The sequence below is a fragment of the Talpa occidentalis genome, unplaced genomic scaffold, assembly GCF_014898055.3.
Source record: "Talpa occidentalis isolate TD23 unplaced genomic scaffold, MPIMG_talOcc4v2.1 talOcc4.12, whole genome shotgun sequence".
Classification (NCBI taxonomy): Eukaryota; Metazoa; Chordata; class Mammalia; order Eulipotyphla; family Talpidae; genus Talpa; species Talpa occidentalis.
Window position 1 is genome coordinate 61,382,490 of NW_023601212.1, and position 25,002 is coordinate 61,407,491.

General features: G+C 39.0%; 1 protein-coding gene across 7 annotated transcripts in view; it reads right to left on the reverse strand.

Moving 5' to 3' along the window:
- DNM3 (dynamin 3) overlaps window positions 1-25,002 on the reverse strand; it is a 513,949-nt gene that overhangs the window by 396,513 nt on the left and 92,434 nt on the right. The window lies entirely within an intron of this gene.

A 25,002-nucleotide genomic window follows, 5' to 3' on the forward strand; every position in this document is an offset into this window, starting at 1 on the left:
TATTAAATACTTTCGTTAAAAAAAAAAGTTTACGTTTTAAATACACAGACATTAGCCTAAGCCTACACAGGCTTGGTGTCATCAAGATCACAGTCTGCAATCTCCACATTTTATCCCATGGAAGGTCTTTGGGGGCACTAACCAGCATGGAGCTGTCATCTCCTATGATAACAATGCCTCTTCTGGAATGTCTTGAAGGACCTGACTAGGTCTCCTCTTTAAAAGGTGTCGCTCTTCTCAGAAATATGTTCATAGTGGTTTCCTGGTTTTCTTTCTTTTTTTTTTTTTTTTTTTGTCATAGATTTGCTTGTTATCATAAAATGTAGTATGAACATGACTCTCTACTAATGAAAACCTTTTTGTCCTGGGGTCTCTGTTTTAAACTTTTTAAAGAACTTGAGGTCTGCAAAAGCTTCTGCTAAACACTTCACTTTGAATGTTTCTTTGGAGTTTTTATCTTCTCCCGCAGTTTCCTTCTCTCTTGCTTCTTCTTCAGCTTGAGTTCCCATTTCACTTCCAAACAAGTCCTCATTAGTCAATTCTCAGGAACTGCCTCTACACCTCAATATTGTCCTCATCCACACCCAGGTAAACATTACTCACCATCTCAACCATATCCATATTGATTTCTGCAACCTCCTCATCATTGGCAAAACTTTTTTTTTTAAGATTTATTTATTTATACAAGAACCAGGGTACAGGCCAGATGCACAGGAGGGTGAGAGGATTCACCAGAGACAGAGCAGGGAACAGAACAGGCAGACTGACAAAATACACTGCTGAGGGGAGCAGCGGGTGAGACAGGAGAGGTCTGCCCCGCCTTGTGGGATTCTCGCCTGACAACGGGGATCAAACCCATGCTGCAGAGGTTGTAGACAGCTTCACAGTGCAGTGCTCAACCACCTGTGCCACCAGGGTGGTCCTCGTTGGCAAATCTTTTGAAGTCATGGGCAAACTGCATCAGTGTTTTCTTCCAAATGCCACTCATACAATACTTGGTAACAGCACCCCAAGCCTGAGCAATTGTCTTGATATGGTGGTCACAGATGTTGTAATCCTCCCCAAAGTTTCAGTCTTCTCCGTGTCTTCCTCAGTGGCCTGGGAAACAGTTCTCCTCAGGTCATAGACCTTAAAAACTACCATATGTCCTCAATCCATTGGTTGGATAAAAAAAGATATTGTTGGGGAGGAGAAACAACACTTTGATATTAGGATAAAGATCACCAATAAGAGGAGGATGTTTGAGAGCACTAGCAACAATAAGTCTTGAAATAAAACCTCCCCACTTCACTGGCATAGCAATTCAGAAGGATATCCTGGAAGAGGAGCTGGGTTATCTGTAACTTACTGCTCCTATAGCAAACTGGCAAGGTGGGATTACTGATATACTTGGAAAAATGGTGTTCTCACTGTGTCCGATCACAAAGGGTTTTAATTTGTAGCATACAACATGACCCCAAGCAAAACTATGATCCTGTCCTTAAAAGACTTGAAACCCAGCAGATACTTGGCCTTCTTATAGATGAAAGTTCTTTAAGGCATCTATTTCCAGAATAGGGAGGTTTTATCCATATTGAGGATTTGCTTTGGCAAGTAATTTCCCTCCACAATCAGCTTATCTAGCATTACCAAAAAATTTTCAGCTGCCTTTACATCAGCACTCACAAACTCACCACACACTTTCACATAGTGAAATGAATAATGATTCTTGAATTGTTTAAACCATCCAGAATTAGCAGTAAATTCAACATCATAGTCAGGTCCAGTTTTTTCTTTCAACAAACTTTTTGCTATAGTTGTAATTGTCATGATGTTGATGGGGATATATTCCTGTATGTAATCCAGTCATTAAAAGTATCTCCATGTCTGATATAGGCCCTTCTTGAATTTTTGTTAGTCTCATTATTTTCTATGAAGCAGATCCTTTAACAGCTTCTATCACTTTCTTCTTGTTCTTCAAGATTATAGACAGGGTGGAATGGAATGTGCCTGACTGGCAAGAAATAACCATCACTGATTTTCTACTTTGGTAGTCTTTAACCACTTTTAATTTTGTTTCCAGGTCATCACTCCATATGACCTCATACTAGCAACATTAGTCATGTATTTTATGGCTTAGGAGGCATGATGAACAAAATAACATGGAATTAAATCAAGCACAGGGGAAAATGATGTCATCAAGAGGCACAGTAAACACAAGATGTGTGAGGCTGCTGCCAGTGTAAAATACTATCACATTAAGACAACTATGACGTCACTGGGCAATGGAAATTTTAGATCCAACATTATCTATGCAAAATATCATTAGTACAACACTGTTCAAAAGAGTACTAGGTAGGATTTTTTTTTTAAGATTTATTTATTTATTTATACAAGCACAGGGTACAGTCAGAAGTGCGGGAAGGTGAGAGAATTCACCAGAGGCAGAGCAGAAAGCAGAGCAGAACAGGCAGACTGGCGAAGTACACTGCTGAGGGGAGCAGCAGGCGGCAGGAGAGGTCTGTGCGCCATGTGGGACCCTCGCCCGGTGGCCAGGGATCGAACTGGCATTGCAGAAGCTGCGGGCAGCGTCGCAACCCAGCGTTCAACCGCTGCACCACCGGGGAGGCCCTAGGTAGGATTCTTAAAATGTTTTCTTAACAACTGATACTTTCCTGCTCAGAAAGCTGTAATGCATTCTGACTGTCATCATACAATTCCTAACTCCTCTAATAAAGTTCCAATGATCTCCCTAGCCTGGACTCACCATGTACAAATTAGTCTCATCAATAATATGGAAGGACAAGTCTCCTTACTGTTTCCTGTATATCCCACCCTCAAAACCAAATTTTAATTCTGTCCCTTGACCTAGAGTATCAATTGACCCTCTCTTTATCTGAAGTATAGATCAATCCAGGGCCTCCAGTGCCCCTTCTCCCAACTACTCGCAACTACTGAACTGAACTCCTTTTGCACGGAGAGTGATGACTGAACAGCTTATCACTGACTTGTCAGTTCTGTCCTGTGCCCTCCTAGTACAGGAGCAATGGCTTTGATTTCAAATATACACCAATCTGGCCTTTCATACATGGTAATCTGTACAAGTATGTGGTGATGTGTCAAATAGACAAATAGTTCTGGTTGACATGAAGTGTAGAAAACACATTTTTTTCATCTTTTTTAAAAAGCATGAAAATCAGGGCCTCCCTAGTGGTGCAAAGGATTAAGATGCAACCTATTAAGCTATTTGCAGCTACTGCAGCACAAGTTCGATCCCGGCCAGGGAGCTACCCACATGGCACAGCAGACCTCTCCTGGCTCACCTGCTGCTCCCCTCAGCAGTGTATTTCGGTCAGTCTGCCTGTTCTGCTCCCCACTCTGTCTCTGGTAAATCCTCTCACCCCACCCCCACCTCTGGCATGTACCCTGGTTCTTGTATGCATAAATAAATCTTTTTTTAAAAGCATGAAAATCCTGTATACTAATATTCAGAGGGCATCAAATTTTTAATTATTTTTATGTCATCTTTCCAGTCAAGCATCACTGCCATTTCCACCCAGGTCAACCCTGTACAACATGCCATGTAGGAAAGAAGAAGCCCTTTCTAAGAAATCACAACCTAACAATGAGAGTCAATCCTAAGGGAAACTACTGCCGAGGGATTCACAATGTCAGCTTATAGTTCCGTGCTTAGGACATCAAATTTAGTTCAAAGAAGAGAAAACTAAAGAACAAATGTATTAGTCAAGGTCACACAATAAATCAACACCACCATTTACTTATACTAAATCTTGCTGCCTGTGCAGAAAATCTGCTTCTTAGGAAACTGATTATTCAGAAATAAATTTCTTCACAAATAAATCAAAACTTTAGAAAATGAGAATGCTCTCACCAAATATAAGTACACTCTGGGAACAGAAAGGCAAGTAGATGAAAAGATAATTTTTATAATGCAAAGCATTACATGTAAAATATTTCAAGGTTTGATTTGTATTTTAGCACTTTGTCACTTGCCAAACGACTAGGCATCAAGTCCTGTATTCAGCAAAAGAGATAAAGATATGAGCTTGTGATATTTCCCTGCCTTGAATTCAAAATGTTTTATCAAAGTTATCGTTATGGTTTAAGTAAAGAACAGAAAGGAACATCAGTCATCGGGATTCTTAAAACTGATAAGGCAGTGATCAACTCTCAGCAGATATAAAGTTATTGCAGATAATAATATTTTAAAGAGAACTGAACCTTAGGAAAATGTATATGCAATAGACTGTGTTTGTTATCTAATTTGAAAAACAGACAACACAGAGATAAAAACACTAGCCGGATGACATGGCACATCCCTCTACAAAAATAACCAGAAATTTCTGTATGCAATTCTGTATGAGAATTTTACTTTCTCCACATCCAGCTCAACACTTTTCAATTACAGATACTCTAATTGGTATATAGCAATATCTTCTTGTGGTTTAAATTTGCATTTCTCTAGTGACTGATGATGTCAGCATCTTTCTATGTGCTTATTTGCCATCTCTCCTTATGCCTCCACTCTCCCAATCCCCAACCTTGGAATACTACTCATCCTTGTCACTGGATGAAGAACCCAAATCTAACATTTGTATTCATGCATTAAGCTAAAACTAGGAGTTGGAATTGATGGGATGATGTACTTCCATTACTGGTGTAATTAGTAGTATCTCACCTATAATATTATAGTATATTCTATAATTTCCCATATTAATAATATTTTATGAATGCGGCAGCTGTTTATGCATGAAATCAGTAAATTTCTCTATAATTGAAAAAAATGACATCATTTTTAGTAACTTTGATGTTTTTCTTTTTTCAAAATATCATGACCGAAAAGAATATTCTCCTTAAAATAAAAATTAGATAAAATTAGTTATAGATGAAGTGGTTACATCTTTAGTTCCTAACCAATATACTTAAACAAATTACATACTTAATACATAATATACCCTATTTTCAGAACTTTTGAATGCCTGAATGCTAGGAAGTAGAAACATTTTCATAGTTTAGTTGTAGTTTACAAATCTTGACCCTAGCACTTCCTCTTTCTGGATTCTGTTTTAAACACAAGAACACTGAGTGTTTTGGTCAGATTACTATTTCAGAATTTGGCTCTTTCAGGAAGCTCATCTGTTTAAGGAAATATATTAACAGAGGTTCCAGCAGAACCACTAAAATGTGGTAGCTATTTCCCTTGGCCACACTTTTTTGAATCACATGTTGTATCAGTGAAGAGCTGCCTTCATTTTCCTTTATCAGGTTTATGAGAAGCTCATTCAAATGTGAGCACATGCACACATCTATAGAGAGGACATTGTCACCTTGGCATTGGCCATTTGCCAACTTCTCACTTCCACACCCAAACACTCAGAAGTCTAAAAAAAAAAAAAAAAAAAGACAGTTTAACTTAGGTAGTTGAGTAAAGCAACATCAGAGCTCTTAGCCCAGTTCATTCTTAAAACATCTCAGAACTAACTTCTCCTGTTCTCCTTATCCATTATAAATTAGAACTGTGATTAAAAATTTAGTGAGACTGCTTAAATTGTCAGACCTTAAGCAATTTAACAATGAAAACTTATGTTTATATAATGCATTAACACTTTTCCAAATGTTTTCAAATTCAGTATTTTACTTCAGTAAAATGTTGTATTTGTTTCATCAGCTGTCAAACAGATTGAAATGCTGTCTGCTCACAATGAGTAGAGTGTTTTAAAGATTAAAAATAATTTATAAAGCACTCTGAACTTACAGAAGATGGAATTACTTTAAGGTGCAAACCTTGGGTAGAAGCTAAGATGGAGCCACGTAGGTGTGTGGTTTTAAGAACTTGAAAAAATCCCTACAGCTGCAAAACAAACAGAAGTGCCCCTTCCCAACCCCCTCCAAAAAAAAACCCACTAGTAAAGATTAATTTCTGTAACATGTCTTCTCCTCTCTGTTAAAATGTAAAGACCTTTAGGATTTTGGGATACCAACACTTAAAAACCTATTGGTTACTTATATCTAAATCTAAATGAAGTTATCAGATGGTCTTGGAAAAACTCTCAAAGTGCTAGGAGGATATGAAAACTCAGGTACCTGGGGAAATAGATAACATAAGGTAGTAAAATGAATATAGTAAAATGAGTATCTCTCTCCTTCTTCCCAAAATTAATACAGAAGTGTGGGGCTGTGAAAGAAATCAATTTGCTTAACTAACTTATTTAACCTTTGAGAAATTGTGGAATTCTACATAAATACTAAGGAAAATTATTATAAATATACCTAAAATTATTATTGATAAACTTTTGAAATTAAAGTCAAATAAAATAGCTCTAAGATTTCCTATGAAAGACTGATTTCTCTCAACCTGGTATAATAAAATTGAAAACATCTAGACTGTAAGTAACACTTTTTAAAAATATTTTCGTTGGTCATATTAGAAGCCTTGACGGATAATACACATTCCTTCCCCTAACATACATATACATAAACCAGCCATAAGAAATGGACATACACAGCCGGTCCTACTGATTTCAAATTCTTTTGAAGCTAAGGATAAGACTAGAGGTATAATGAGAAGAAAGGAAGCCTCAGCCCAAAAGCAGCCCCCTGATCCACAAACCCAACCTACCACCAAGATGTTATTAGAATAAAAAGCATTTGTTTCCTACTCTTCTTGTCTTATATCTAGTTGGTGTCACTGCCCATCATCACTGCCACCAACTGAAATGGACTTGTAATGGATAATACACCAAACTGCATAGTATTTGAGCCTATTCACACACACATACACACACACACACACACACACACACACTCACAATTAGAGTAGCATCCAGTCAAAAGCGTGTCAGCTGAAAAAGGATACTTAACCAACCAGCAATATCCTAGTATGGCTCCCTTAGATTTCCTCAGTTCTCTGGAAATATGCAGGCAGGACTCACAAGTATCAGTAGTACACACAAGAAGACTCTTTTGCAATCTGGGGGCTATCCAGTTATTTCCTCCATTACATAATCACCTCTCCTTTAGATGTTTAGCTAAAGTAATTGAATTTTAGCTTGAAATTATAGACATGAACTACATACTTATGAATGTATTTATACTTTTAAACAATTAACCTTTTGAAGAGCAAAAGGTGATGTGACCATATGCTGAAGGTCACGGGTGCTGCAGTGGTGGGAGAATTATGAGGACTACACATGAAGGGAGAAATCAAATATTGCACAAAAATGAACAAAATAAAATAAATAAATACAACTACCCTTTTAAGGTTCTCAGTCTTGGCATGATCTAACTTTTTTTTAATATTTATTTATTTATTTATTTATTTATTTATAGATTCACCAGAGACAGAACAGGGAGCAGAACAGGCAGACTGATGAAATACACTGCTGAGGGGAGCGGCAGGCAAGACAGGAGAGGTCTGCCGTGCCATATGGGACCCTTGCTGGCCGGCCAGGATCAAACTGGCACTACAGAAGCTGCAGACAGCTTCACAGCGTGGCGCTCAAATGCCTACACCACCAGGGGAGGCCCCGCATCATTTAACTTTTAATTCCCAAACCAGTTACAATGATTGAAGCAAGTCATTGCTTTCAAGTAGAATGCTTATAGTAAGAGGACCTCCTGAACTAATTTAGCCATTAGTCCTTAGAAGACCAATGTTGGGAAGGTCTTTTCAACAGACTAGAATACAGAAACCACCAATAAAGAATCCTTATGAAATTCTGCTTAACACTGACCTCTATCCTGACAAACATGACCATATTCACCCTAACCACCTACAAAATCTAATGGTGATGGACTTTAAGGTGGAGTTCTAAGTTTGGCCACTATAAATTCATGTCCTTTCTTAATTCAAAGCCCCAGTGACTCATCTACCTTGCAACCAGTTAGAAATTTCCTCTGTCACCTAAAAATTGTGGGACTTCTCATTCTTACAGTAGAAGCCATCATCAAGATTTTAGCAAATCTGGTTTCTCCAGTGAGAATGGCCCATATTTAAAATAAATAAATAAATAAAACCAGAAACAACAAATGCTGGCGAGGGTGTGGAGAAAAACTGTTACACTGCTGGTGGGAATGTAGACTGGTCCATCCCCTACAAAAAGCAGTGGAGTTTCCTCAAAGACTGAAAACAGATCTGCCATACAACCAGGCAATTCTTCCCCTAGGTATCCACCCAAAGAAGACAAAAACATTAATTTGAAAGGAAATCTGCATGTTTAAGTTTATTACAGTGCTATTTGTAATAGCATGATAAAGAAACAACCCAAATACCCAAAAACAGATGAGTGGATCAAGATGTGGTATATATATATATATATATATATATATATATATATATATATATATGTATATATATACATATACCACAGAATACTATTCAGCAATCAAAAAAGATAAACTTATGCCACTTGCCACAACATGGATGGAACTGGATTATGCTAAGTGAAATAAGTCAGAAGGAGAAAGATAAATACCAAATGATGTCACTACTATGTGAAATATAAAGAGGCCAAACAAGGGGTCAGACCAAGACAAACTTCATTTTTTTTAAAAAAAATTATTTATACAAGAATTGGGGTACAGGCCAGAGGCATGGAAGGGTGAGAGAATTCACCAGAGACAGAGTGGGGAGCAGAACAGGCAGATGACCAAAAACCCTGCTGAGGGGAGCAATGGGTGAGACAGGAGAGGTCTGCCGTGCCATGTGGGTATCTCCCTGGCTGGCCGGGAATCGAACATGCACTGCGGAGGCTGCGGACAGCTTTACAGTGCTGCACTCAACCCACTGCCCCACCAGGGAGGCCCCCAAGACAAACTTTAAAACCAACTTTTGAAAGCAGACATGGATCTGAGGCATCCAAGAGGCTGGGATTGGAGAGAGGGGGCAGGAAGAAGAGAGAGGGGTAGAAAAGGGAAGGGGGTAATGCAAAATGAACTATGGTGGAGGATATGTGGGTGTTCTGATGGAGAGCTACAGTAACCACACCTGATGGAAGAAAATCCTACATTAACAAGGATGTAAAACAATGGTAGGTCATTAATTTAAAAAAAAAAAAAATCTGGTGTTTTTTAACTTGGGAGAGATGCCTTACTCCTTTGGAATTCTGTATTCCTCTGGTAGTTTCCCAGGATAAGTGGGAGAAAGATTCTGAGATAAACACTTCCTTAGGTGTCACCGTAAGGCCTTTTCATCACCTCACAGTCGTCAATTAATGACCAAAAATGACCCTGGGAGACTATCTGACATTAAAGTCCACATTCTTCTTACTATAAAAAAAAAAAATGACCCTGGGAATGTTCTCACGAGCAGTGAAAATGAAGGTGACTTCAATGTTGATCATTAACAAACAAGGTTAACAATTAACTGAGTCTGAAAGAAAGCAAACATTGCACAAAAATGAACAAAGATGTAAAATATGTATAAATAAATAAATTACATTAAAAAATAAAACAGCAACTGACTCCTCCACTTCTAACCATGATGGAGTACTAGGAGTAAGATTTACCCTCTAGGAGTAAGAATGACCCTCTCACCTTAAACATTTTGAAAATAGGGCCATATAAATGAAAGAACAATGTTCAGACATTGGATGACAATCAGTGCAAGCCAGTAAATCCTGAAAAAATCCAGTTAACGCTCACTGCCTGGAGAAAACACCAATGTCACAGCACAAAGAGCACAGCTCGTAGCTCCCAATGATTTCACAGAGAAAGACAGAATTCAGAGTTCAAGGACACCAAGGCAGCTAGAATCTTGTTGAGTAAAATGCTAAAGAGAAGGCAGTTGCCCATAGAAAGTTCCAGAGATCAGCAGAGAGGCAGCCGGACCAGTGAATGCACATGAGGACACTACTGAAGCTGGGCAAAAAAACCACCAGAAAGAGTGGGAAGAATCATATCCAGCACTCACAAAATGTTTGGAATAATTTGTGTTCAAGTGAGCCAGAGTGGAAATACCTACTAATACCTGGGACTTCAAGCAGAGTGAATAATGAGGTCAAATTTGCCTTTGACTATAAAGGCTGATCCGGAGCCATTCTAACAAATTTCAAAAGCAAGCCTTAACAGATCAAGCAGATGTCTATTAACTTAAATGCATATCAGAACAAAATTGCTAAAACAAAATCCAGCACAACATAAAATTCATAATGTACAATATTCAGTATAGGTTACCAGCCATGCAAGGAAGCAAGAGAATATGGCTCATAACCAGGGTAAAATTCAATCACTAGTAACAGAAACATAAATTACAAAAAAACATTCAATATGTTCAAGAAGATGGAAGAAGTCATTAAGTTGATGAGGACAGAAATGAAAGACATAAAAAAAAAATCTCAAATGAAAAATACACTCAAATGAAAATTATGCTCAAATGAAAAATGTAAGAGCAGATTATTCCATTGCCAATCACTATTGTTCCCAATCTTATTCCCTTGTTTCAGAGCAAGATAAAAACAAAACTTATTTTAGAAATATACTTCTCTGTAGTTTTCTAAGCATTAAAAAGAAAACTCAGCACCACCAACCCAACTGCTACCAGTTCATCCTCTGTAGCTACTGCCAATTTCCTCCATTCCCTTATTGTTAAATACGATATATGATGGATCTTAAAATTTTGAAAAAAAATTCATAATTACTACCTAAGATCTTTAAGAAATGAGCTTCAATAATAAATTATGAGTTGCAAAAAAATCCATTTTCTGAAATTCTTCTTTATGAAACATGAATTTGTCACCTTAACCAGACTTAATATTTGCTGATGGTTAATTCTCTTTTAGAACAGGGTAGAATATAATCTTTATCCAGTCATCTATCTCTGCTATATATCATTTACATGATAAATTCACACTTAAATGAATGCTGTAAAAAATACAAACAATTGGATATTTTTCCAATTTTACATCAGCATTTTTGAAAGAAAAAAAGACAATGATGCAACACACACTTATAGGCTATTAGGACTTTAACAAAACAAATTATTTCCATTATTGTGCAATAAGTGATGTTCTAATATCCTTTGGGCATAATAAAATCTTATATTGCTTATGAATTAACAAAATTTTAATTGTGTTTTAAATCAGAGTTGGCCAACTATGACCTCTGAGTCTAATCCAATCAGCTAACCATTTTTGTGCAGCTCCTAAACTATGAATGGTTTTTCTTTTTCAAGCAGCTGGAAAAAAATCATAAAGGAATATTTCTCAGCATATAAAATTCAAATTCCAAAGTCCATCAGTTAAGTGTATTTGAGCACAGCAACCACACCCATTGATTTGTGTATTGTTTATGGCTGCTTTCAGGATCCAACAACAGAGTTGAGTAGCTGTGATAAGACTGTGTGTCTTGTAAATTCTAAAATATCTGACAAAAAAAATTGTTGACCTCTGATTTCAGAGGTCAATAGAAAAAAAATTGTTGACCTCTGATTTCAACTACTTTTTCTTAAAATATTCTAATTGAACTTTCATACTTCAAAAAGTCAATAAAATATACATTTAGGGAACAAATGATTACTCCCTATCAGTTAGAGTAGGAATCAGACAAGACACTCTGATCCTCAACCGTGATGCATAAAGAATCCCTTGTCACACTGGTCATCCACTTTTCCTCAGTAAGTTAGGCACATGTCCAGCTTAGGACTTTTCACTGGCCTTTGCTTCTGCCTGGAATGGTCTTCCTTAAGAAAGCCACCTGGTTACCCCTCAAATCCTTGAAGACTATTTTTTCAAAAATTGTCTAAAATTCCTACCCAATGCTCCCAATTCCCTTACACCTTCCCTTTTTTAGTCTATAGCATTTATCTAACATACCTCATAACTTACCTATTTCATTTTATATATTTTGTATCTCGCTCCCTAAGATAAGGATTGTCTACTCTGCTCATTACATGTTCACTACTATAGGAGCAGGAAGGCCACTGAGCAGGTTTTCTGATCTAGCAGACCGGACCAGGTAAAGGAGGAGAGAGTTCTGGAGCCCTCGGTGGCTTTTGCAGGCTTTTATTGGGATTTACCAGGTACACAGCAGGCAGAGGTGCTGGGGGGCCGGGAGGCTGGCAGGCCTCCCAGCCCCCAGCAAGTCTTCACTCTTTCTAGGCTCTCCCACGTTCTCTCACGTTCTCTCTGCTTCTCTGGTGGTTCTGCTGGCGTCCCCGTGATGCTGCCCTTATAAGCTCAGTCTGTCAGCCCAGGTGCACCCACTTATGCATGTCCACACCCCATTCCAGGTACCCGCCATCAGGCATGCATTCGGGACCACAGGGTTCCGTCATCAATCCTAATGGCGAGAGGACAGAAAAACCTGATACTTTACTTACCCTACAACTACATAGAAGTATTCGATAAATGTGTAGAATGAAAGAATTTTTTTAAAAGATTTATTTATTTATACAAGCACTGGGTACAGTCAGAAGCGCGGGAGGGTGAGAGAATTCACCAGAGCCACAGCAGAGAGTAGAACAGGCAGAGTGATGAAGTACACTGCTGAGGGTAGCAGCGGGCGGCAGGAGAGATCTGCGCGCCATGTGGGACCCTCACCCTGCGGCCAGGGATCAAACTGGCGCTGCAGAGGCTGTGGGCAGCTTCGCAACCCAGCGCTCAACCGCTGTGCCACTGGGGAGGCCCCAATGAAAGAATATTTTTAATTAAAATCTAATATTTACTAATATTTCCCCTTGCAGTGGTAGTATCTGTTATTTTATTTCTTCCAGGTTGTATTATTTGAATGAGTTTTAGTTTTGCATTTTGTTTGTTTACATGAAAGTTTGTCCTATAGCTCTACTATTTTTATTTGAGCAACAAATAACTATGACTTATATTTCTTTAGGAAGAAACTAAAGTCAACAGCAACACTTCAGGGAACAGTAACTTGGATCCCACATCTGAGGTCCAGGCTCCAAGCAGAAAAATACTGTCAGATGCTTTTTTCCACATAAAACGAAACAAAATACAAGCAGCATTTGAAAACTTTGGGGACTGAAGACATTACATATCTTCCCCAGCAGTTTACTCAATAAATACCCAAGACACTAGTAGGGGCAGGATGGGCCACAGTGCAGGTTTTCTATCATCCCATGCAGACGGTGTAAAGGAGGAATGTCCTAGAGTCCTCAGTGGCTTTTCAGGCTTTTATTGCGATTTACTGGGTACACGGCAGACAGGGGTGTAGCCCCCAGCAAGTCTTCACTCTTTCTGGGCTCTCTGGCGTTCTCTGGTGGTCTCTGCTGTTCCTCTTCTTCCTCAGCTTCTGCTTCTCTGCTTCTGCTGGCATCCCTGTGACACCGCCCTTAAAAAGCCCACTCTTAGCCCAGGTGAATCCCATCTACATATGCCAACACCCTATTCCAGGTGCTCGCCATCAGGCATGCATTTGGGACCACAGGTTTCCATCATCTATCCTAATGGCAGGAGGGCAGAAAAGCCTGATACTTTTTTCCTTACCCTACACCACCGTTCTTTAGGCATTTCCTTTCATGAATATCCAACTTTAGCAGTCTCGATACAGCATAGATAGAAAATAAAGATTTATTTAAAAGTTTGACAACAATTTAGAAAATAACAAAACAATTTAGACATCTAAATTGACTTTATAAATCAAAATAGACCTATAATAAAATGTTTGTTTACTCTGAACCCTGTACTAATACCCAGTCAATATAAAGGGTACGTAGAATCTAGTATGGACATGGATAAGCATATACATAGTAAAATGAAATGCTAAAATGACAATGAAGAGCTAGATATATGCATGTCAAGAAAAAAGGGGTTTTGGTTTTTTTTAAGATTTATTTATACAAGCACTGGGTACAGTCAGAAGCGCGGGAGGGTGAGAGAATTCACCAGAGCCAGAGCGGGGAACAGAACAGGCAGACTGATGAAATACACTGCTGAGGGGAGCAGTGGACGTGGCAGGAGAGGTCTGTGCGCCATGTGCGACCCTCGCTGGTGGCCGAGGATCAAACTGGCGCTGCAGAGGCTGCGGGCAGTTTCACAACCCAGCACTCAACCTATGCGTCACCGGGGAGGCCCAAGAAAAAGGGTTTTAATGAAGAATAGAGTAACAAGGGCAAACAGATCTAAAATGGAAGTTACAGTTGTATGCCTTAGGTTACAGACCTTCCAAAAAATAAAAACTCTCAAATAGCTTTCAACATGCCTTACAGAGTGTAAGAGCAGGAATAGACACAGTGCAGGTTTCCTGATCCCATGCAGACCGGGTGAAGGAGGAGTCAGAGTCCTCAGTGGCTTTGCAGGCTTTTATTGGGATTACCAGGTACATGGCAGGCAGGGGTGCTGGGGGCTGGGAAGCTGGCAGTCCTCCCAGCCCCTAGCAAATCCTCACTCTATCTGGGCTCTCCGGTGATCTCTGCTTCTGCTTCTTTGCTTCTCTCTTGGCTTCTCTTTCGGCTTCTACTGGCGTCCCCATGATGCCGTCCTTAAAAGCCCAGTCTCAGCCCAGGTGAATCCCATGTACCTATGCCCACACCCTACTCCAGATGCCCGCCATCAGGCATGCATTCAGGACCGCAGATCCGTCATCTATCCTAATGGCAGGAGGGCAGAAAAGCCTGATACTTTTTTCCTTACCCTACAGTCCACCCCCTCAGGGTTTTCTGCCATATAGTCTCCAAATATACAATTTTCTTAGCAAACAAACAATGCAGCCATGGACCACAAAAGCAAATACATGACAATATAACAACAAAATACAACAGAACACAAATAAGTCCAGGCAGGGCCCCAACCCAATGCAAAAGACAATTATTGGTACCAGCAGATGAGCCACCAAATCTGCTGCGAAGGCACTGCTCATACGAAGGAGGGGAATCACTCACGGCATCTACTGTAACACACCAGGAGCCGTCAGGCTTCCTGGCCTTCTCTGGCTATAGTCTCGGCTACAAGCCATACACAGCGTCCACCCCCAGGATGCATTCACTCCTGGATTGGCGATTCTATTCTACTGTTGGGGGTAATCACCAACCCTCAGGGTTTCTGTCTGCAGTCGCTCCAACACTCGGCTTTCATAGTCACCAATGCGACTTGCAGACCCCTGCACTCAGGCCAACCCATTGCACACGCACATGGGTTGGGGATCCAAACTCTACATTCAGCTTGGGCTCCACCCCAAGCCACGTTCCCCACCCATCCCCCAAGGACGGGTTCCTCAGCAACTTACCCTCACTCGACAATGAGCAGGGCATCACCCACAGTTGATTTTACGAGACTCACTGGTCTTCAGCATACTCAGGCTGCTTAACAGCCACTCAGGGCTTCTCAACTTAGCATCAACACCAGCTTTTGCCTTCTCAGTTGGCTTTTCTCCACCTAGCTGCTGGGCATACACAGGCTGCTTTTGGCCATCAAGGCCCACTGGCCACCCCCAGATTCCCATCTCCTGGAGTGTACTAGCATCCTCCCCCAGGGTCCTAAAAACAACTTGCCAAAGTTCCTTCGCCTTCTGGCGGGATTGTCAGTCCAAGTCCATCAGTCCAAGTCCATTAGGCCTTTCCATCAGCACTGGCAAGCTCCGAATCGCGGTCCTCTCTTCCCCGACGATTCTTGCTGACTTGGGTGCCGTTGGCTGGTCCTCTCGGGCATCTCCTTCACACCAGGTCTTGTCCTGTAGCTCCTGGACCTTGTCCATTTCCTGTGCCACCATGGTGCCTCCCGTGTCGTCACAGGCAAACAGTCTGTTACTCCTCAGTCCCTCCAGGTCTTCAGAGGGCTCCAATACCCGTCTGCATGGATCATCTTGCTGACTTACGCCAATTGTAGGGGCAGGAATAGACACGGAGCAGGTTTCCTGATCCCATGCAGACCGGGTGAAGGAGGAGTCAGAGTCCTCAGTGGCTTTGCAGGCTTTTATTGGGATTACCAGGTACACGGCAGGCAGGGGTACTGGGGGGCCGGGAGGCTGGCAGGCCTCCCAGCAAATCCTCACTGTCTGGGCTCTCCAGTGATCTCTGCTTCTGCTTCTTTGCTTCTCTCTTGGCTTCTCTTTCAGCTTCTACTGGTGTCCCCGTGACGCCGTCCTTAAAAGCCCAGTCTCAGCCCAGGTGAATCCCATGTACCTATGCCCACACCCTACTCCAGATGCCCGCCATCAGGCATGCATTCAGGACCGCAGATCCGTCATCTATCCTAATGGCGGGAGGGCAGAAAAGCCTGATACTTTTTTCCTTACCCTACACAGAGATATAAGGTTGTTAAATTCTATTTTTCATAACACCTGTAAAGTACTGCATAAACCCAATTCCTATATAATAGAGCAATAAAAACTGAAGTAAATGAGAAAGACAATTTCATCTAGTGTTTACTTAAGTAAAGCTTAAAAATAAAATCATTTCTCTTTAAATATTAGTCAAGATGAGAGTAACAAAAAAACAACTGCAGAAACATAGCATGTAGGACACAAACTGTTGTGTGTGGTAGTTGTAGGCATTCAAAATCTGTTAAATGAACAGGTAATTCAGTGAATCCAAAGATGAGAAAATGAAATTTTGTAAAACAAATACAGTTTGGGAAAATAATGAGAAGAAATTATACCATGCTTGCAAAAGATTGTTAGTATTAAATGAACACAATTATTTGAAAAGTTCCTAATGTGAATTTAGTTCACTTTACACAATAAACACCTTCAATTAGTACAAAATCACCTTGCAAGCCAGTAAAGTAGCTCAGCTATGGTCTTTTCTTAGGCTGTTGAGACAACGAAACAGTTTCTTAAACTTACAGTACCTGTTACTTAACAGATGACAGGTCGAGTGACTACTAAAGTAAATGAGGAGGGGAGGGCATAGGTTGTGTCAGTAGAAAACATAAAGCTTACCCCACAGAGAAGAAGATGGAGAAAATGCATTCCAGGTTACTAAGACTCATCCAACAAATGAAAAAACAGGGAACACCTATGACTTGCAGTTTTAATTGCAAGAAACCCATGGGAAACACTTAAGCGTTGGAAGGTGTAGGTAATTAGTAATTATTAGTTGACTATCTACAGAGGCATGATGGAAAACAAATCCACTCACTTTCTTCCACTGAAAATCAAACATCCTCCTTCCAGATTAAAAAAGGTATTAACAATTCCACATATTATCTTTTAGTCTTCATCAATATCAATTATTTCAGGACAACCCTTTTTTTTAATAGGACTAAGAAGGAGGATAAAAAAATTAGAAGTATCCAAATTAAGAAACTTGATATCTCTCTTCCATCCTACCTTTTTAAGCAAGCATATCTCTGGAGTACACATTTACAGACCAAAAGGGTTTAAGATCAGAAAACTGTAATTTTTGGCTTGGAAATTTGAAGTAGATACAATTCTCAATACTGTCTCCCCTATTAAAATAAGAGATCAACAGACCTTCAAACACACACACACACACACACACACACACACACAAATTTTCACCACTGCAAAAGTCATCTTAACCTCATAGTCATGAATAATAATTCTACTTAAGGGCCTCCCCTGGTGGCGCAGTGGTTGAGCGCTGGATTGTGAAGCTGCCAGCAGCCTCTGCGGCGTAGGCTCGATCCCTGGCCACAGGCAAGGGTCCCACATGGCGCCCGCTGCTCCCCTCAGCAGTGTACTTCGTCAGTCTACCTGTTCTGTTCCCCACTCTGGCTCTGGTGAATTCTCTCACCCTCCTGCGCTTCTGACTGTACCCAGTGCTTGTATAAATAAATAAATCTTTAAAAAACAAAATAATTCTACTTAAGTTCATTACTTCATTTTCTTTGACAAGAAATACATTTCCTTTAATTTAGTCATTTAATTTCTAGATGAAAATGTAGTGGAATTAAGGACAAGTCATCTAACTATTAAGAAATAAAATTTGGGTCAGGTTTGCTTAGAATAGCTCTTTGACTTTTTTCAAAATTTTGAGAGTTGAGAGAAAATAGTTCTGGATCTTTATTGGAAAGTACATCAATGAACAACTAGAAATTCTAAGTCTAATAATAAAAGTGTTTAAGCCAAGAAATGAGGTAACAAAAGAAAATCAGTAAAAATAATAGTTTTAGAATATTGTCAGAAAAAAAAGGAAAAAATGAATGCAACCAGTAATTTCATGAACCATGCAAATATTAAAAGAACAGTGACCTGGAAAATACAATCAAATCATATTTTAAATAGGTCTAAATGAAAGCCCCAGATAGCAATAACTATCACTGGTTTATAAGAATTTTGAAGGAAAACCATTTGACCTCTCTATGAAATAAGTTACAAATGTGGGACTATTTGGACACAGTCCTACCTTAATACATGTATAGATCCTCTACATCTCAATCTGCTTAACAAGTATGTTGTTCCACTTAAGACCTTTGAAAGTTCATTTATTTATTACATTGTATCCAATATTCAAGGACCAATAATTCAAAGCATCCCTCAAAAAAACAAATTCCTTGAGTGATTGGCAAACTTCTTGGAAAATTAATATCCCCACTGTCCCACTCTGCCACCAAATATTTCTAATTTATTTTTTATGGTTGCATTTTCCAGAATTAAAAATTATGTGCTTGACAATTGTAGGGTAAGTGATTATCAGGCTTTTCTGCCCTCCCACCATTGGCATTGATGATGGATCCCTGCAGTCCTGAATGCACACCTCATGGTGGGCACCTGGAGTGAGGTGTGGGTATACGTAGGTGGGTACACCTGGGCTGAGAGACGGGGTTTATAAGGGCGGCATCATAGGCTTGGAAGCAGGAGAAGAGAGCAGAGAAAGAGTAGAAGAGCAGAGAGAATGAGAGGAGAACAAGAGAGTGAGGGCAGAACCAGCAGAGAAGCATAGACCACGAGAAAATGCCAGAGAGCCCAGAAAGAGTGAAGATTCACCAGGGACTAGGAGACTCACCAGGCACACGGCTGGCAGGTCTCCTAGCCCCCCGGCACCCCTGCCTGCCATGTGCCTGGTAAAAGATCAATAAAAGCCTGAAAAACCCACCGAGGGCTCCAGGACTCTACCCATCTGCATAGGATCATAGAGAACCTGCTCGTGCCTTGCTGGTACTATACAATGGACTCAGATGAAGTCCATTTCAATTAAATTTAGATATATAAATGTAAAACAAAAATAAGATGTACTTTTAAAATAGTTTAGTGTTGCTTTTCAAATCAATACTTGCCTATTTCCATTAAGTGCCAACCTAACTTATGAAACTATAAAAGCAAATCCTAAATTTAAAGATTAATCTACAAACTTCTTTAAAGTATCTCAAAATATTAAAAATAGATCTACCAGCAATTCTACCCTAAGAATACAAAAACACTAAGAGAGGGTACATGCACCCTGCTTTCATTGTTGCACTATTTACTATAGCCAAGTTATGGAAACAACACATGTGCCCAAGGATAGATGAGTGGATTTAGAAGATGTGGTATATACACACAATAGAATTCTACTCAGCAATTAAAAAAAAAAAAAAACTCTTGCCATTTGCAACATGAACGGAACTGGAAGGGATAATGCTAAGCAAAATAAGTCAGAAAGACATATCACATAGTTTTACTTACATGTGGAAAATAGAGGAGGAAAAAAAAGGGACAGTCAAAACCAAACTAATAACAAACCCTGGAAATCTGTTTTTAGAAATAAAACTACCAGAGGGGAGAGGTGGAAGGTGGAGAGCAAAGTAGGGAGAGAGCCCCATGGACTATGGTGGAGGACTGGAGGACTATGGGTGCCTTGGTGGTAGGAGTGGGTAGTGATATACAGCTGAGGAGATATGATCCTATGCCTCTGAATCACACACAGTGTTGTAAATCAGTGTTACCTAAAAAATAAATATCTCACCTGTGAAAAGTTGACATTTTTTCCCTAGAATTAATTATTCCCTGACTATTATAATAAGAAGCCATCTCAGGCCTCCTGGTGGCGCAAGGGGTTAAGACGCAACCTATGAAGCTATCCGTACCCACTGCAGCATGAGTTTGATCCCCGGCCAGGGAGGTGACCCACATGGCACAGCAGACCTCTCCTGCCTCGCCCACTGCTCCCCTCAGCAGTGTATTTCAGTACACTGTTCTGCTCCCCACTCTGTCTCTGGTGAACCCTCTCACCCCCACTGCACCCTGCATCTCTGGCCTGTACCCCAGTTCTTATATGCATAAATAAATAAATCTTAAAAAAAAAAAAGCCATCTCCTCAAACAGTCGTTGGAACAGATCCACCTAGACTCAGTGCCCTTCATGCTAACTTGATGATGGACCCCTGCATTTAGCCCCTCACTCAGGGCTCAGTGATATGCTGCCGCCATGGGCCTCCTGCTGCTTCCACACTGCTGCCTCTTGTCTTCACCTCACCCTACTAGACATCTGGTACCTTCAAAATGATTTTCTGACTTCTGCCCCTCAGCATCTTTATTAAAATGGTTGTTTGCAGCAACTCCAACTGAAGACCCAAAATACTGAAGAATAGTAATTCTCTAATACAAGTCAGATGAAAATTTTAAAACATGGACACATGTTATATTGTGCAGCAGGTATAATGTGGGGGTGGAAAATCAAATTTTAATGATTTAATATATTTGACATGCATGAATGGAGGAAGCAGCAGAGAAATCTTTCACAAAAGAAAAAATGCTTCTGTCATTTGAACAATTACCTTTAATTTATCCATTTTGTAATTTCTGATTACAAAATTTCTGATTTTTAATATCTTTCTTTCTTACACTAATGTCACTGAAATAAAGACAAGTACAGCAATATAATAACACTGAGAGAAATATTTTAACATAGAAATGTTCTCCGGGAGACAAAAGTACTTATCCTTTACCATGCCCCACAGGTTTTCCTTTTTTTAGTCCTTAATAGCAACTTTTAGTACAAAAAGTGACTTGGATTCTATTATCTTTAAAAGCCATTTCTTTTCAGGAGGCATATCAAATTCCAAATAGATTTCTTCTTAAAGCAGTGACACATCCAATATGCTCAGCAATTCAATAATATTACACGTTTGCTTTCTCAATCTGATGTGTCATGAGCCAGTAAATAGTAAGATCAGGCATTGAGAAGGACACCAGTAATGTGTTCATAAATGTTTACTGGTTGGCGTAAAAGAGGGGGGGATGTCCCTGACTTGCCACATTCGCCAATTTCTCTACTATAAATATTCTCAAGTTACCATCATAATGTCACTGAACACTAAAATGGGAAAAGAGGTGAACAATCTGATCTTGAGGAGGTGACACAAATGAATTCCTGCACTTGGCACTGGATTAGCCTACAGGCACTGAAAACTGTCCCCTTGTTTTTTGTTGGGATTTTTTTTTACAGGCCAGAGATGCGGGGGGTGGGGGGGTGGAGCAGGGGTGGGGGGTGGAGCGGGGGCGGCCCCCCCCAGAGGTGGAGGTGAGAGGATCCTTCTGACTTATTTCAGCTAGCGCAGTCCCTTCCAGCTCCATCCATGTTGCAGTACTATTTACAACTGCTAAGATATGGAAACAACCTAATGCTCCAAAATAGATAAATGGGTCAAAAAGTTGTGGTATATATACACAATGCAATACTACTGAGCAATCAAAAAAAGATAAACTCATGCCATTTGTAGTAATGTCCCTTGTCTTATACAGAGCCTCTCCCTACTCCCTTGCTCTTGATACCACAGACCTTATCAACACCTCATCAATGCTTTGTCTGGCTCTTGTCCCCCTAAACCACACCTTCTGATGATTCTGAATCCAAACCGTTATGAACCTATCACTTATATTTTTTACCTTTATTAACAAACAGAAATGGTGGTTTTTCTCACCTTCCTCACCACACTGTGTGATTTCTTAGAATACTCTTCTGTGTTAAGTACTAAATATTCTAAAACAAATTATATAAAAAAGACATAGAGCCAGCAGCAGGAGGAGATAAGCAGTTAAATATTACTGAGTGAACATTATGTTGGAAATTAGATAACAATTGTGAATTAAGCAATTTCTATATTTACCATTCACTATTCATACTCTTACATAAAAGTACCCTATAAAAATATAGTGGGTCCTGCAAATATAAAGTCTGAGTTTCCTATTTTAAAAAATGCAGTATTAATGTCAGAAAGATACTAGTGACAATCTCCACTCATACCAACAGTGTGGCCTTATATAAACTGCTTAACTATACAGGGGCTCTTTTCTAAAATAGTGCTGCTACGTAATTAATGCACCAAAAATGGTAGCTACTTATTATTATAGTTTTCAATGCATTACCTATCCTAAGCCTAGTAATCCTTTTATAAGAGTTTCCAGAACTAATGGCAGGAAAATCTCTGTGTTAGGATACGAAACATCCACATGGTTTTGAATTTTCCTATGTGCTCTGACATTCCACACCTCTGGGACTGGAACAACCACAGGCTCAAATCTAACCTTACCCAGGCTCTTTAATGACCAAGGCTATTCTCTCTGCATCCTTGAGCCATAAACCTTTGTAAAAAGCCGGACTAGAGCCCTCCTTAGTTGCAAACAGAAACTTAATCTGGGTTTACAGATTTAGTTTATGAAATCTTACATCACTGGGTTTTTAAGAGTTTCAAATCTAATAGATGAAAGTAGTAAGAAACAGATTTACTCAATTTATTTTGTATTGACTAGAATAGCTTTCTTTTCCATAAGTCAGCAACAACAGATAGATGTACATAGAGAGAAAGAAATGTAATTCTCCTGAATTGGTGGAATTACTTTAACAAAAGTAACAACAAAAAAATAAATATAAATATCATAAATAGAAAGGTATGGATGTTATACAAAAAACATCAAGAATTTTACTAAGTGGGCCTCCCTGGTGGCACAGGCGGTTGAGTGCCACACTGTGAAGCTGTCTGCAGCCTCTGCAGCACCAGTTCAATCCCGGCCAGCTGGGGAGGGTCCCACATGGTGCGGCAGACCTCTCCTGACTCTCCCACTGCTCCCCTCAGCAGTATATTTCTTCAGTCTGCCTGTTCTGTTCCCCATTCTGTCTCTGGTGAATCCTCTCACCCTCCCGCGCATCTGGCCTATACCCTGGTTCTTGTATAAATAAATAATTTTTTTTAAAAAAGAAGGTTAAAAAAAAGAATTTTACTAAGAAATACAAAGAAAAATTGAACAAATGAAAGGATACAGCATGGTCTCTGGAATGGAAAAAAATAATAAATATTTTAAAGATATCAAGTATTTTTTATGAAGACATAGATTTAAAATAGTTCTAGTGACAATACATTTGCTTTTACAAAATTATTCTAAACTTTTCCACATTAAAAAAAAAGAATCCCTAAATAAAAATAAATAATGAGGGGAGAACTATACAATACAGTTGTGACAGATACAATATGAAAGCAAATTATAAAGCCCCCAAAATGAAGTCCTGTGGTATTGGTATAATAAAACAAAAACAACATTCAGGAATAGAGTCAGTAGAATGTAATATAAAATAAAGGAAATTCAGAAAAAGTTGTTTTAGCATACATGAAAATTTCAAGAACTAAATGTTTAAAAAGATTGAAAATTTGAAAAGGAAGAAAATTGTGTTAAATATTTAATTTTTGCTAAACTTAAAAGTAAAGATTTGATAAATATAAAGGGTAAAACTTGTACATTAAAAATTATATAACTAGACTATAAAAATTATATAACTGGGCTATAAATCACCAGAAAGATAGGAACTTTGTCCTACTTACTGCAATATCTCTAGAGCTTAGAATAGTGACTGTACATGGTAGATTTATAATTTACTTTTTTCAAATGACACTGCATTTGAGTTCATTCCTTTGGATCAAATGCAGTGCAGATTTTTCTTAAATATTAAAAAATGCTTTAAGATAATCTAATTATTACAAATTAAACCAGCCGAAATTATAACAGGAAGTCTGAACACAGAGTGTTTTACCAATTATTTAGATATTCTTTAATTTCTTTCAACAATGCTTTCTGGTTTCAGGGCATAAGGTCAGCATATAGTTTGTTAATTTTATTCCAAAGTAGTATATTCTTTTTGACTTTATGATAAATGGAATTCTTTTCAAATTTCTTTTTTTGAGTACTGCAAGTGAATACAACTGATGTTTTGTATACTGATCTTGCGTCTTACAACCTTGCTGAATTTGTTTATTAATATTAACAGTTTATTAGTAGATTCTTTAGGGACTTTTATGTACACGACCATATCATCTGCAAATAGAGATCATTTTAGTCCTTCCTTTCCAATATGGATGGCTTGCCTGTATTTCTTTCTCTTGCTCAAGTGGCTACAACCTTCAGTACAAAATCATGGCAAGACTGGATTATTCTTGTTTTGTTCTTGACCTTAGAGAACAGCATTCATTCTTTCACCACTAAGAGCTATGGGCTCTTGCACATGACTTAATAGGTGGAGGAAGTTCCATTCCATTCCTAATTTCTTGAATGTTTTTACCATGACAAGGTGTTGAATTCTTTTGAATGCTTTTTTGGAGTCTAGTGAGATGATACTTTTGTTTTTTATTCTATTGGTAGGATATATTACTTCAGCTAACATTCAGATATTAAACCAAGCTTGAATTTCTGGGATAAAACAAGTTGATCTAATCCTTACTCAAACAGAGTTTTAAGGTATTCATATAGCCAAAACAATCTTGAAAAAGAAGAAAAAAGTAGGACTCATACATCCCAATATACTGTATGGCACTGGCACAAATACAGACACATAGATCAATTGAATAGAATTGAGAGTCCAGAAATATACATCTATAGCCAACTGATTTCAACAAGGGTGCCAAATCCATAGTGGGGAAAGGAGACTTTTCAACAAATGGTGCTGGGACACTAGATGTCCACATGCATAAAATGAATAAAAAACCCAAGTGTAAGAACAAAACCATTCAATTCTTAGGAAAAAAACATAGGGGCAAACTTTCATGACATTGGCTTTTGCAACTTGTAAGGTATGATTTTTATGATGCTTAAATCTTACACATTCAAAGAAATTGTCAGGGAAAATGGTAAAATTCTCAGAAAGAAATGGGAGGAGATAAAAATATGCAACTCACAAAGGAAG